We start from the raw sequence: 7,304 nt of genomic DNA, 5'->3' as shown, positions 1-7,304 counted from the left end.
ACAAACTTTCCTGATGCAGGTGGTCGCTGTTGTTGCACTGGAGTGGCCTAAATCTCTTTAATGCAGGTTTCTCCAAACTGAACATATTCTGCATATTCTGTCTGTTGTGTATTTGGCCTTAAAACATTCCCATTCCTCCTTGGCATTCCCTGACAGCAGCTGAGACTCATCCCCAGAGCTGCCTGCACTCAGCCATAAGGAAAGGTGAAATGTTAAGGGTGGAGTGGGTAAGGTGGGACTGAATTGTGGGAACACTCGCTTGAGAAGGAGACCAAATGAAATTACCAGTGGAAAAATTGATTCCTGACCATTTTCTCCAAGGAGACACAAAGAAGAGCTCCCAGTATTTGAAGTCTATTGCAAGCAAAGGTCATCTGGCAGACTTCCACAGGGAGCAGAAGAAACAAAAGCACAGCTAACAAAACTTTCCTCGGTGTTCTGTGTTTGGATGTAATTTTGTAGGTGTTTTCCTGCCCAGGGGAGGTAAATTGTTCTACCTGCACTGAGGTTTTTCTTGCAGTGTCTGACATTCCCAGCTGTCTGATCATTTGCAGCTCCTCATTGCACTCCTGGCTGCCTGCTGCCAATGCTTTTGCTCAAGCAAGGTTATCTTCATGACTGCAAAGAGCTGCCTTCTCCTTAAATCTGCTTTTGCCTTCCTTTGCCTTCTGACTGACAGGCTCTAATGAGGGGAGAGTGTTGTAGTGCCCTGTATAGTGAGTGGTCAATAAAAACCAAATTGCTTTGTACAGCTGAGGTAATAACACAGCTTGTTATTGGCACAGCTGATCCTGATGTTGGGGCCCTTGGTAAGGAGACAAAGGCTTTCTTCTGTCTTAAGGAGTAAAAAGTGCAAATCATCCATTCCTTTTGTCCCCTCTCATCCATGGAAAATGGTAATTGGGGGTGACACTGCTTTGTTGTGGCTCTTCTCCCCTGTGGGATATTTTCTGTAGGGAGGCTGAGGCACAATACCCGAGATGGCTCTTGTATTCCTGAAAAAAAAAAAAATAAACAGGCATGTGAGGTGAGGTTGTTACAGGGTGGCAGGTGGAATAGGTGAGGATTGAAATGGAAGAGGCAGTGTGAAATTCCTTTTACTGATCCCTCTTGGGATGATTGTGCTGAGCTTGGCAAGAGCATCCTTGATGAAAGGAGCAGTTAAAACATGGGTCACCTGTAAGTGTAGCAATAAATTTGGGATATTTAGTCCCTGAGGACATTGCTCTGGGGTGCAGATCTTCTGTATGCCTTCAATGCTGAGTCATTTGGGTAAGGTGTCACAATATCCCCCAATATCCCATGGCCAGCTTCTCCCTGAGATTGCACCCACTGCTTACCTGCAGGTGTGAGAGTCCCTGTCAGTGCTCCAGCTGCTGCTTCCCTGAACTGCTCAGATCTTTGTTCTGCAGGAGCTCTGTGGAGCTGGAAGGAATCCTCCACCCAGCCCAGCTGTGAAGGAATTGATCTGCCTCTCCTGGGAGAAGCCAAACTTGTTCGTGCTGGGCTAGATCTCATACCAGGAGGCAGTAGCCAAATTGGAGGGGCTACAAAGAACAGCTGCAGTGACTGAGAGGAAGGAATTGGGCAATGGCAGAAGATGACACAAATTAAAGCTGTAAGCCTGACTAAGTGATGATTAAAGAAAGCCAAGAAGATGTAGCTCAGTACAAAATGGCTGCATGGGGGTAACCCACAGCAATGGGTTTGGAATTAGTGTGGCTGAAGGCTGGGCTGTGGAGGAAAACAAGATGTTAGGAGAAGCCTTTTGCCAATGAGTTTGGCTGCAAACAATTTCCCTGGAGAAATGGAGGCAGTTCTGTGTTGTTTTAGATAATCAACACTAGGCTGGACAAATCATTGCTAAATACACTGCAGGGAATGACCCCTTGTCAGCTGTGAGCTGGATGAAATGCCTGGCTCAGCCAATTTCCATTTGCTTATCTCAGTGGGAAATATATTGCATGCATAATTCCTGGTTTGGGGGGTCATTTTAGTTTTACTGTTAAACCTCACAGATGCCTTGAGTGAGCCTGGCTGCTCCATAGGAGGAACACATTGAAATGAAGCTGGTTGGTGTGTGCCCTGATCTGTATTCTGAGGCAGTCAGGGTTTTAACTGTTGCTGCAAAATCTGAGTGGAAATATCTGCTGGGATTTACCAAGCACACAATACCTGAGTGTTTCCATGAATCAGAGCAGCCTTATGGGAGGCAACAATTCAAACTCTTAAACAGCAACAAAATTTGAAGAATAGGTACAAGTTGATCAGGTTGATTTTTTTGGTATGTTTGAATGTTTTTGGTGATTGTTGTGGTTTGGTTTGGTTTTAACGATTGCAGGGAGGGATTTGGGTGGGCAGACATCACTGCTGACTGCACAGTTTGCTTACAAAGCTTGCTCAAGAGACTTGTGTCTTGTGTTGAAACCAGAGCAGGTCAGCACCAGCTGCCCCAGCAGACAGATCCTGGGCACTGAGGGGCAGATGAGCCAGTGTAGGATTCATGAGTACTCAAGAGGCTGATTTCTGTCTGGTTTGTGGTGTGAAGCCATCACCACACCATTCCCTGTGCCCTCTGCAGGCTCAGAGCTCAGCATGGAACAGACACGGAGCTGCCTTTGGAGCAAACATCTGGGCAGGATCACAGAAGAGCTGGAAGCCACGTGACTTCCCTTTATTTTGAAGGTTCTTATAAATATGTATATTTTCTAAAAGCTCTGTTCTGCTCCAAACCTCTTTCAGATTTAAGGACGCTTCTGTCACAGATGTGGGGTTTGTTTTTGAAGCCCCCTGCTGAAGCTTGGCAGCAGAGCTGGTGAGCAGCGCTCAAGTCACCTGCAGTGGGTGGAGAGCGATGTGGAGAACAGCTCCTCCAGCCCCTTTTCCAGCCCTGAGGGTGCCAGTGGAATCTTTGCTGCAAAATGCTACTGCTGCCTCTGTGACTGTGATCTTATCTCCCCCAGACAAAGTGCACAGCACTCCTCGCTTGTCCTTACAAGGAGCCTTTTTTTATTTTCAGTCTGTCTGGAATCAAGCCTTGGCTCAAGGTGGCTGGGCTGAGCTCTGCAGGACGAGGACGGCAGGAGCAGAACAAGGGGTGATTTCCCACTTGCCAGCCGGGATTTGTGATGTGCCACGAAGGAAGATCGAAGGAAGATCCACAAAACCTCCTCCTGCTTGGCTTTGTCTCAGCCCAGGGCTGCAAACTGCACGAACAGCTGATGAGTTCACCACAGCCACCCTTCCCGGCTTCCTACATTAGCATAACAATTACAGCCCCAGAGGCTGTAAAGAGAATACAGGCTTTAAAAAATAAACTAGAATTTAACAGAGAAATTAATAGCGTAGCAAATTGTAACGCTGAGCGTGCCGGCTGCGTGTCAGTCTCGAGCGACAGCTGTACGTGCAGCCCTGGCACAGTTTGATTTCCAGACCTTCCGCTGCATTTGGCCATCATTTCAACATCTACACTTCCATTTCCTGGGGAAAGAGCCTGCAGGGCACCATTCCTGCTGCCACTTTCCCCAAAAACCTGGAGTGTTTTGTGTCTGTCGCGTTTCTCTGCAGCCATGTGATGTATTGGCATTAAAATGCTGTGCCATAGAAATTAATTTATGGCTGTAATAGCCATTAGATGCTGTAGCCTGAATCTTGGAGTGTTTTGGGTTATAAATCTTGATTTTTGAGGGCTTTCTTATTTAGTCATATATAGCTCAGCTATCATAGCAGTTGGTACATGCCAGCACTGGGTGCTTGCTGTGACCTGCAGTGATACCAGGGGCGAAGCAAGAGCAGCTCAGTCGCATCTTGTCAAGCACAAAACAGCTTCAGGAACACCGTGGTTGGTGAGCTGGAAGCTGCGGAGTCCCGTGGAACGCTGCTCACAGCCTTGAGATCATCCGGATGTGCAATGGTTGTAACCCGAGCTGCGGGTGATGCCTGGGAAGCCGAGGGTGTCCCCAGCAAGAGCCGATGCATTCCTGTGCTCGTGGTTGTTGCACCAGGATGTTGAACTCACTCTAATGGCATTTTTGTGTTCAAACCCTCTGGAAAAGCAGCTATTTTGGTGGCTCTCTGTGCCAGCGGTGACCATGGCTTGTCTGGGGGAGCAGCCAGCACTGATGCCAATAATTCCTTTGGCTCTTTTTCTGACTGAGTCAGATCACTCAAGCATTAACCTTAAAATAGCAACTATTTTTGTAGTTGATATAATTAATCTCCTCTGTGTGTATGTTCCTTCCCTATTCCAGGCTCTGATGCTTCACCACTCCCCTGCTGACCCACTCCTGCTTTGGCACAAGAAAACTCTGAGCAAAACTTGGCTTTTCCACAAAAAAAGCACGAACTACAGGCTGTGTGTGCTCTGCTCCGTGAGTTCACTGCCAGGCTGGTGTCTCCAGTCACAGATTCCTCACTCATGTGGTCTGTTGGGTTTGGGAGCATCTTCTCCATCTGTTTTTGGGTGGGTGGATGTGGAAGGGGGATGTTCACAAGCTGCCAGGGCTGGGGGTGACACTGGCCGCAAAGACAGCTGTGATGGGTGGGTGGGTGTGTGTGTGGGTTTCGTGATGCAGAAGGAAAAAGCGCTTTGGAGAAGCCTGAGCGGACCCTGCGAGGCGCCTCGTCCAGCCCTGGGAAGGGGAGGAGCGAGGAAGGGGATGGGATGGGCTAACCGGGGTCCATCCCCTGCCTCTCTTCTCCCTTTCCTGGGGCAGCTCCTGCGTCAAAGCACACTTCAGACTGCAAGCATACCATGCTGGATATTACCCCATCCCCAGCCTCCCACCCCACAGACAGCTCCAGCCGTGCCAAGGTGGGGTTCAGTGGGTGCTGTGCTCGCGCTGTGTGACACCAATGATTTTTTAGATCTGAGCACATCAGTGAGGAGGATGAAGGGGGAAAGAAAAGACCATCTGTGATGAAGCACAGAGTGAGCACACGAGATCAGGACAGTCTGCACCTCGCTGCTTGCATGCAGTGCTATTCCCACGAGGCAGCTGCAATCCTGGCAATTAAATCAGGAAGGATGAGCTGGGGAGAACCCCCGTGATGGCGTCTGAGGATGCTGATTAAATGTGCACAGCCTGGTGAGCCCACGTGGAACAAACTGCTGCGTGGCTGAGCCTGACAGACTTGCTGTGTCCTGGGCAAAAAGAACTCTGGGGTTTTATTAAACACTTTCAAGCAGATACCCGAGGAAGGAAAAGCTTTCTGCAGACACACACTGGGCTGTGCAGCCCACACAGCTCCCAGCTTTTACAGTCAGAACGTGCAGCATCGGATCCATCCCAACCTGCTGGCGTGGCAGGAGGGGTAAAGCTTCCCTTGGAGCAGGAACCCCTCTGACCACAGCAGGAACAGCAAACATTGCCCAGGGAATGCTCATTTCCATGGCTGCAGTGTGAGGATCAGACAGCGGAAGCCCTGCAAGCACACACTGCTTAATCAAAAAGCCAGCCCGGGTCAGGGCTGCCTCTGAGCTTGTCCTGCAGTTGCTGGTGGTGGGAGATGTGAGCAATGCCTGAGGTCTGTCTTGGAAGAGAAAGCCAGGGGGATTTATGAAGCAAAACTACTCTCAAGGACTGGCCTGTGGTGGATTTTCCTCTGAGCAAACAACCCAGCTCCTTCCCGGGCACACTGACCACACTCAGCTGGGCACGATTGTTTTGTGTCCCAGCCGCTGTTCAGATTTCAATCCTGTCGGCCCCAGGAGTTTTTCCAGGCTTGGGCTGTGTTTTTCTGCCTTCAGAAATGTCACTTCATTCTGGAAAATGTCACTAGGGTTGTTATTTAAACAGTAATAGGGTTAAAGCTAATAATTGGGGAGTGAAAGTGACTGGCTTGCATAGTTTCCGATTACTTTTCTCCTCTCGTCTGTGTGATTTGAGTTCTCAGTGTTTTGTGTGATGGAGGCAGGGTAGAGTTTTAAATAGAATTAAATCCTTTCAACATCAGTTTTGCAGCAGCAGAGCCTGTGCTGTGCAGGGAAGGTTTGGGACCTCGCTGGAGCCCCAGCTGGGCACTGACAGGTCATGCTCTGCACACAAAGGACACCCCTGCTGCGATGTGGTTACAGCCCAGGGAGCACAGATGAAGGGAAATACTGCAAAAATTGGAGTTGCACTGATGGGCAGCAAAGAAGGGGCTGCACAGGATGGTTTTGCAGCAATCTGCTGAGGCCTGTTGGAGTTGTAGGCAGGCCTTTGTCCCTAAAAGCCATGCAAATGCTGGGAGCAACTGGGAGGGATGCTGGAGGGGAAACAGAACCTCACAGAGCTCTGGCTGCCACGTGCTGCCAGTCCCCTGTGCTCAGGGCCATCCCTCCAGCTCATCCCCAGGCTGTGCTGCTGCTGGGACATGGTGATGGTGTTTTTATCCTCTTCTGCCTTAATGAGCTCGTTTGTGTGAGGCTGGGTAATGGAGGACGAGGCGTTTTAGAAACATCCACTTGGGGAATGTATCCCTGGAGAAGTGAGTGTCAGGCAACGTTTGGCTGGTTAAAAACAATAAAGGTGCAAAGAGCAGTGCTGTGTCAGCTGTGCTCCTCTGTGTCCTCTGCAAACACCCCGTGTGTGTTGTGTTGGGCTCTCCACAGCCCCACAGACAGGTTTTGCTGTATCCAGGCACAGATTTTCCCCCTCTTTGGCTGCTGCCACGGGAGTCCAGGCATGCCCAGGCAGCTCCAGCAGGGCCCTCATTGCAACACAGGCAGGAAGAAAAGTGTATTTATCGTGTGCATCAGCACAGCTAATGAGTGCACACAGGCACCGAGCTGTTGTGGAGGCACAAAGCCCTGCACGGGTTTGAGGTGGGGAAAAGCTGGGTGCTGCTGCTTTTAACACTTGTATGGTTTCCTGGCTGCACCACAAACCTGCTGTGGGTTGAATCTGTGGGGCTTTTGAAGTGATTGAACTTCATCCCTCTATGCACACATTGCAGAGAGTGAGTGAAGGCTCAGTGGAGCCCTGGTGTGAGAGAATGGTAGAATCACAGAAGGGTTAGAAGGGACCTGAAAGATCATTTAGTCTAACCCTCTTTCCAGGCAGGGAGACCTTCCACTCAACCAGACTGCTCAGAGCCCCATCCATCCTGGCCTTGAACACTTCCAGGGATGGGGCAGCCACAGCTCCTTTGGGAAACCTGTGCGAGGGCCTCACCACCCTCAGAGCAAAGAATTTCTTCCTGATACCTAATCTAAACCCTGCCCCCAGTCAGTGTGAAGCCATTCCTGCCTGTCCTGTCCCTTCATGACCTTGTCCAAAGTCCCTCTCCAGCTCTCCTGGAGCCCCTTTAGGCACTGGAAG

This window comes from Zonotrichia leucophrys, chromosome 17, assembly GCF_028769735.1.
Source record: "Zonotrichia leucophrys gambelii isolate GWCS_2022_RI chromosome 17, RI_Zleu_2.0, whole genome shotgun sequence".
Taxonomy (NCBI): Eukaryota; Metazoa; Chordata; class Aves; order Passeriformes; family Passerellidae; genus Zonotrichia; species Zonotrichia leucophrys.
Note: the sequence above shows the minus strand (reverse complement) of the source record.